Consider the following 8,571-nt stretch of genomic DNA (forward strand, 5'->3'; position numbering starts at 1 on the left):
ATAAATTAATAAAAAATAAGAAAAAAATTAAAGTAAATAATATTGGCAAAAACAAGATGTCCCAATGTAGCTCCTGATTTTAGTGGACACAATTCAGTGCACTCTGCTTTCTCTTTTAGAATGACAATAGTGAACAGTTTGGGGGTAGTTTTTAGTAAATCAGAAAGTCTCATTACTTATGAGTTTTTATTTGAAATGGTTTTTAAATTTTATCAAGACCCTTCCTAAAGATGTGTTGGTATGATTCTTGAGTCTTAACCTTTAGTTTGATGATTCCTAAAAGTGATTTTCTGATAATAAGACATTTGCATTTTTATTGGAAAGCCATGTTTTTATTATTGATCAATTTATCATTTAATTAATTAACTTACAACTGGATTTGTGCTCTTCAGGTGTATTAATATTTTTACATGTTTTCACGTGTCACGTCCACCAGTTTGATTTTCATGTAAGAGTGATCTAATTGTTTCTGTTCTCTCTCAGATGGGATGTTGTATTTCTCTGTTGGTTGGTAGGCTCTCAGGTCCTTGGTATGAGAGTATCCTTAATATGAGGATCCCTAGGTGACAGAAGGAAAGGAGTTTTGCTCTGTGAGCCTGTACTCAGAGGCAGTTATGCTGTCTGACCTTTCTTCCAGGTTACCTGGAGGAAGTATCCCTCTTCCCTGGGCCTCTGCCACAGTGACCAGGAAACCCATGCCCACCTTGCCTAATGGAGTTGCAGTGGCTCCTACTGCAGACACTCTGTGGCCCATTTCTCTCAGAATCCCCTCAAGGAAGGGTGGAGTGCTAGCAGTAGCACTTTGGTGAACCCTCCTTTTAAAGAGCAAGAATTCTTTGCAAGGTGAAAATTTCAAGAGAAAATACATGCACACCAAGGAGTGTCTACATGAGACAGACTAGAAACTGTGGCTTGAGAAGTTTCTGTATTTACCAAAACTGACCCAACTAGTGAGTTTTAGAGCCATAATTCCCAGCTCAGTGTGTTTGGAATTTGTAAAAGTCTTCTGAAATCTCTTCCATAAATTCATCTTGATTGGGAATTGGAGGTAATAGCTGCCTGTTAGCTTTAAAACTGAAGCAAAATTAATAAATATTTTATGGAGGGAGTTTCCCATTTTGTTTTTAAAAGTAGTTTTAAAAGTTTCCGTGATTGTAGATTTTGGGGATCTATCTTTTTAATTTCAAGGGTTAAGTGATTTATATTGTCACCAGAGAACATCATTTGCATATTTTCCTCTATCATCAATATGTGTTTCCAGCAAAAGAAAACCTCAAGGTGTGAACTCAGCACCTCCTTGTTGAGTGATGTTTATTTCCTTTGTGTGTACACAGTCAGCCTTCACTTAGTGTCTTCAATAGATTCTTGGAAACTGAGACTTCAAACAAAATGACATTAACAAAAGCAGATACTTGAGTAATTTCTCCTTTCCTTCAATGTCTGGACAGGTTATTATACAACCAATGTTATATAACAATGTTACAACAAAATGACTTGGAGAAGGTACTGGATACCCAAAGTGGAGGCTTTCTTGGAATATCAGATGCAGCTGGAGTTGCTGTGTTTCAGAAAGAGATATAAAAGACATTTGCAGATACTACAAAAAAGTAATAAAACTGTCTATAGATTTAAGAGTGCTTCATTGAGGAGAAACTAAATAAAATAGTTGAGTTCAGGCAGGATAAAAGATAGCAGAAAAGTAACTAAAGTTTATGGAATAATGGAAGCTAACTTGGAAAGAGGGCAGCAGTGTCTTCGGATCCTGGATTGGGAACTAAAGGACATCACTCTGTTCTTGGAGGAAATAATTATAGGTTAAATGAGAACTATCTGCAGATTTTGGGACATTTCTATTGTTTTCTTCTGTAGCATTTTATTATAAAAATTTAGATATACATATAAGTAAAAAGAATTTCATATTGTAGACCTTTCCCCCAAAGATAATGGAATAAAAATATAAACAGACAAAAGAAGCATTTTTATAACATATAAATGATGGCTGGCTGGACATTAGATTTTAAAAGGCCGTAAGCATTTTTGAATTTAGGCTTTGAGATAAGTGTATCTCAGAACACATGTATGATGTGGAATTCTGGGACAGTGCCCTTAACTTGGACATAAAGCATCTACCGGCTCCGTAAGTGTAGGTGGGGGTGGAAGAATAGTGCACAAGTGTCCCATAGAAATGTTCTGACATGTAAAAAGGAAAATCTTATAATAGTTGAGGATGTGACAGCTTTGCAAAAACATGAGAAATTAGATCTCTGAACTGTGGGTGTAAGTCATAATTCAATTTGCCTTGCAACACTATAAAAAATTCAAAGTTTTTATAAAAACAAAATGAAAGCTTGTAAAGACCCAGTAATATCATTCTTCTAGCTAGAATGTAGTAATTGCTATTGGATTTACCCACTCAGATCCAAATTATAAACAACTATAAAATGGACAAAATAGATGAAGTGTCTACTGTAGAGAAGCCCAGAACAGGGAGTGCAGGATTCTTAAGAAAAGTAAAATACACAAAAGGATACCCAAGACTACCACTAGCTCTCTGCCTAAGGAAAATTTCTAGCAGTCTTTCTGAGATGGGACTTCAGGAGCCTGAAATTTTGAACAAGCAAATAGAAAGAAGGTAGCAACACAGAGGTGGTCAAAAAGTCTGTATGGGTATTCACTTTGGGTTCATGGAGAGGACTAGAAGCCCAGGAGAAGACAGCTAGTAGAAGCAAAATGCGAGCTAGAAATAGTGCTCTTTGCACCAAGCTGGGGGTGTCAGAGCCCAGCCTCAGTCAGAGCAGAGTTGTCCCTGCATTCTGTTAACATCAGAGACAGACCACATCTTAAGCGTAAGGTCTAGTCTTTCCTTAAAATTATGGATAAAATCAAAATAAATCCACTTCAACAGGGCGCAAAACAACTCTGGCAGTAAAATTAAGATTTACCAGAATTGTAGCTGCCTACCAGGATAAAGCTCAACACTCTTTGAAGAAAGGCAGAATGGCACAGCTTCCCTACAATATGTCACTCACAATGCCCAGATTGTATTCCTAATGCTCAACAAATACTTTGTGATGTAAATACAAAGAAAACCACACCTACTCATCTTGTAGTCAAGTTGATCAAAAACAAAGATAGAAAGAAAATCTCTTATTATTTATTTTTAAATTGAGGTAATGTTGGTTTACATTGTATTTTTTAAAGCATCCTTGTTTACTTATTCACAATATAGGATTTCTCCTTGTTCTTGTTTGGAAGTATAGAATTCCCCACTCCCCTTCCTGTGTCATTACCAGAGTCCTCCTGCCACCTACGCTCCCATAGTCCGTACACAGCCCAGTGTGCTTCCTCCCCACTGTACGCTGGCCACCCTCTTCCCCCCACCCCCTTTTCTGAAAGCCTCAGTTCTGTAGTCTGCAGTTCCACTCCAAGGTATCTACCTGAAAAGAAAATCTATTAAGGGTCAAAAATAAAAGATACACTAAACACAGAGGAAGACCAATAGGAATATCTGCTAGTTCCTGCAACTTTGGCTGCCAGGTGACAATGGAAACTTATCTTTAAAGTGCTAAAAGGGGTAAATAAATATTATTGATATAGAGTTCTATGTTTAGTTAAAAAAAAAAAAAACTTTGAAAAATCAGAATGACTTGGATATTTTCAGACAACCAAAAAACAAACATATTCATTGCCAGAAGATGTGCCCGTAAGGAATATTAAGGCAAGTTCTGCAGGGTGATGAGAAATAGTGTCCAAGGGAAATGCTTGGCTGGAATGCAGAACACCAGGATTGGTAACTACATCTTTGCACACATATATATTTTTTAATTTTTCTTTCTTTCAACTTCTATAGAAAACTTATTGTTTATTAAAGCAAAAGTAATTATAGGTTATAATGTATGTGTAAGTAAAATCCATGAGAACAGTAATGAAAAGAATGGAGGGGAATAGTGATCAAAATTACAGTAAGTTTCTTACATTGTATGTGAATAGGTACAATTTTAATTCAGATTAGGTGTTTAGGAAGTACAGGCGCATGTCATGACTCAAGGGCTTGTAATTCTTATGGTGTGCCTGGGACCAACATGTTTCCCAGAATGGTTGATCACCTTCTTTCACATTTGAGGCAAGGAAAATAAGCAAGGTGGTAGAATTAAGCCCCCAAATAGCAATATTTATCATTAAATTCAAATGGACTTCACTCATCAATTAAAGGAAGAAATCAGTATGGATACAAAAGTAAGAGTGGCTGAGAAATATATGTTTAAGTGTTATACATACACAATAGAGTACTACTGAACAATCAAGAAAGATAAACTCATGCCACTGCAGCAATATAGATGGAGCTGGAAGGAATTATGCTAAACAAAATAAGTCACAAAGAGAAAGATAAATACCAACTGGTGTCACTTATATATTGAATACAGTAAAACCAAGCAAAAGGGTCAGACAAAAACAAACTTTAAAATCAACCTTGAAAGTGGACCATAGATGTGCTATTTTCAAAGTGGGAGGGGAAGGGGTGAGAACAAGAGGATGGGAGGGAGAACACAATGGACTGGGAAGGCTATGACTACTTGGGTGATGGAGACTACCCCAGGGATGGGGGGGGACTCCCACCAGCAAGGGTAACAATGGTACTTCAGTAGCAATAAATTTGCAAAAAAAAACTAAAAGAAAAAAATTAAAATATATACTTCATATCTTTATTTATAAAGATTCAAATAGGTTGTAAGAAAAATAGAAAAAAATAGACCTGCTAAACAGCAAGCCTGTGACACCTGATAGGAGTTCAAGACCAAATATATCACAAATGATAAAAAAAAATTCCTCTCGTCAAAATGCTATTTGGGAATACACTATAATCCAAGGTAGGTATGCTTATAATAAAGTGTTAAGAGACAGGAAACAAAAATGTTACAGAACTGTAGGGAACTGGGTTTCTTTGTAGCTATACATTATAATGTCCCTTCCTCAGTAATTGATAAAGTAAATTGATTTTAAAAATCAGTAAGGATGTAAAAGATATGGTAGTCTGCTACCAGTCAATATAACCTATTGACATTTACAAAACATTACTGCATAACATATTCTTTTCAAGAACACATGGAGCATTCACCAAGGTACCCCATAAACTGGGTCATAAGTAAGTTTGCATAAATTCCCAAATATTTAAATATTGCAGATAGAAAAGATACAAACATTTGGAAATTAAATAACATAATTTTAAATAACCAATAGTCAAGGAAGGAACCACAGATAGATTAGAAAGATTTTTTAATTGGACAACTATGAAAACTGTGTTAAAATTTGTGAAATATAGGGAAAACAGTGTTTTAACAGCAATGTGTAGTCTTAAATGATTACATGGGAAGCCAAGTTTTCGAATAAACTTCCTAAATTTCCAACTAAAAAAAGCTATAAAAGGAAAGAAAAATAAACTCAAGTAAAAAGAAGGCAACAGTAAAGTCAGTATTAATTATATCAAAAATAGACAAACTGTAGAGAAGACTAACAAAGCAAAAAGTCAGTCTTTGGAAAAGATAATAAATGTATTAGACCCCCTAGAAAGCCTGATTAAGAAAAAAGTGTCACTGCATAGAAAAAATGAAAAATTCAAAGAACTGGGCATGTCACGGTTGCTAGGGTGAAGTGTGCATAGTGAATTGTGAGATAGAGATAAAAGCCTACAAAGTGATTTTGCTAAGTGCACCACTGATTTTTAAGAAAAACATTTAAGATTTTCTTTCATGCCTATTTTCAATTCTAGCCAAAAACAAACACTAAAAAAAGACAAAAGTGGAGGATGGGTAAAAATATTGTTACATAATATACAATCTGCAGCTTGATACTCATAAGATACTTGATAACAATTCTAAAAATATAAATGCACAAATAAACCAATTAAAAAATTACTAGTTTTATTTATTTCTTTTTGGGGAGGTTAAGGGAAGTGTGTGTGTGTGTGTGTGTGTGTGTGTATTTGTGGTAAATTATGCACCATATTAATATGTACATGTATACACAAAATCTGGTTAATCATAATACTTGATTTATAAATACTATTATCTTTGCTTTGTGCTTAGTTAGCTGTGTTTTCATTTCATTTATTTTTTTTCATTTGTTTTGTTGAATCATTTAATAAAAAATCAATAGATCTGCCATCAAAGCTAAGAACAAGTATTCCCCTAATTAAATTGACCTATGTCATCTTCCTCATCTCAGATATAACTACTACCCTGTATTTTGAACTTATCACTTTTAATTTAAGTTTAAACTCTATGGTGTTTAGTCTGTGCTTATTTTATACCTCAGACTAGCTTTTCTCACTCAATATTATGTTACTAAACCCATCCATGTTATGTTTATTATTGTTTACTCACCCTCTTAGGTGAAATGTTTAGGAGTTATTTATAAGGCTTGGAAATGCTCAAATTTATAAAATAATTCCAAATATTTCAAACTAGATGCAGCAATTTACACTCCTACCTGAATGGGCAGATGGTCATGCTGATTCATGTCCTTTTCCATATCTGGAATTGCTTTTTTTTTTTTTTTTTGCTGATTAAATGGGTATAAACTGGCTTCTTATAGTGTTGAACGCATATATTTCTTACTAATAAATTTGTGCTTTTGGTCACATGTGTTACTACTTCTGTGGAATGCTTCTTCCTTTCATTTGTCTATTTTTCTATTGAAGTATTTGTTTTTTCCTTATTAACATTAAGCTTTATATAATCTAATAACAATACTGTCTTTTATATTTGATACGAATTCTTTCTCTGTCTATGACTTACCTTTCTGCTTTGAGGAGGTCTGTTTTGATGAGGAGAACGTTTGTGGTTTTTTTTTTCCCCCAACATGGTTAAATTTCTCGTGTTTATTGTCCAGATAGCACATTTTGATGTACAGTTGACCCTTTCATAGCTTCGATTTGAACTGTGTGGTTTCACTCACACATGGATTTTTAAAAAACAGAGGATGTGAACTATGGCACTGGTAAATACAATACCATACCATAAATCCATAAATGTCTTCCTTATGATTTTCTTCCTTATGATTTTCTCAGTAACATTTTCTTAAGTTTACTTATTATATAAGTTTACTTATTGTATAAGCTTACTTTATTGTATAATGCATAGAACATACCAATAAGTGTTAATTGATTTTATGTTATTGGTAAGGCTTATGATCAACAATCTGCTACCAAATTTTGAGGAAGCCAATTCTTTACTGTAAGGGGGGGAGGGTTCAGTTCCCCCAACCCCATACCTAGTTCAAAGGTTAACTATATTTAAAATCCTTGGTCAAAAGACCAAATTAACAGTTTTAAAATATTGTACTTGACATATAAACCTTTAATCTGCAGAACTGATATTTCTGTTTGGTATGAAGTACAATACAATTTCATTTTCTTTTCCTTTAAAGATAATTGTATATGTACTTAATCGTCTTCAGGTAGGAAGAGTGTCAGAGAACCAAAGATGAAAATCTCTCAGTGTATATTTCTCTCAAAGAGGAGAAAGCCAAGTCACCCACTTGTGAGAATACAAATCTAACAAAATGTACAGATTTATCATTGGGTTGCAGGAATTGAAAGAGCCCTTGGAGTTATATAATCTACTAATTTCCAGAAATGCTTTGATAGAATTACTCAGGACAAATAAGTTTATGAGTCCTTTTAAAATATCTCAGGAAAAATTGAGTTCTCATTCCAACATTTTCTCATCTGATAAGTTAGAATCAACTCATTTCCTTTCTATTGATCTGTACTGGGAAATAATTTATTTGCATGTGGATCACAAATCTCCCCAAAGATCATAAGCCCAAATCAGTTTAGATTATCATTGCAGATAAGGGCTTTGAACCTGCGTTTTTATGGAAATTAAGTTTTTTTTTTTAATTTTGTGTGTGTGTGTGTATACTTTTTTTTTAACCTCATTCTTCATTTTGTACATTTTTCCATTTTGGTTGTAATCTCCATGGACTTTTCACTAATTCATACGTTTTTATAGAAAAATTCTTGCTCTCTTTTAGACCATGCATAACATGTGCTGATAGCAGTCATCATCAACAGCATATAGAGAATACTGGTGGCTCTCTATTTTCAACTGGAAATACTTCATTTATTTAATTTTATTTACATCTAATCCCACTTAATTTTATCCCTGATGGGTCTATGGAGAAGGGGGAACTAAATATATAGATGGAGTTAGAAATGGTAACTTTTTTAACCAATAACAGCAAGGACAACCAAAATATTTAACCATGAACTCTAACTTTAGATTTAATTCTCAAGTATTTGAGCTTTTTTATATAACAGAGAAATAGAGGCAAAAGTAAATAAATTGTGGTTTCACTTTATTCAATTACACCCTGAAAATTGAAGCTAATAATCTTGGATAGGTATGTGATCTAGTGATAAAATTGGTAAATGTTTTCTTACTTAAATTATGAAATTTACCCATATCTGATAATTCTGAGAAAGGTAAGAGATATATTCATCTTTCTCTACTATATTCTCAAATTATTTGCTTTTAACATCTCAGTATAGATGTTTTGTCATAGGTTAAA

The sequence above is a fragment of the Condylura cristata genome, unplaced genomic scaffold, assembly GCF_000260355.1.
Source record: "Condylura cristata isolate star-nosed mole 26May11 unplaced genomic scaffold, ConCri1.0 scaffold00009, whole genome shotgun sequence".
NCBI classification, from domain to species: domain Eukaryota; kingdom Metazoa; phylum Chordata; class Mammalia; order Eulipotyphla; family Talpidae; genus Condylura; species Condylura cristata.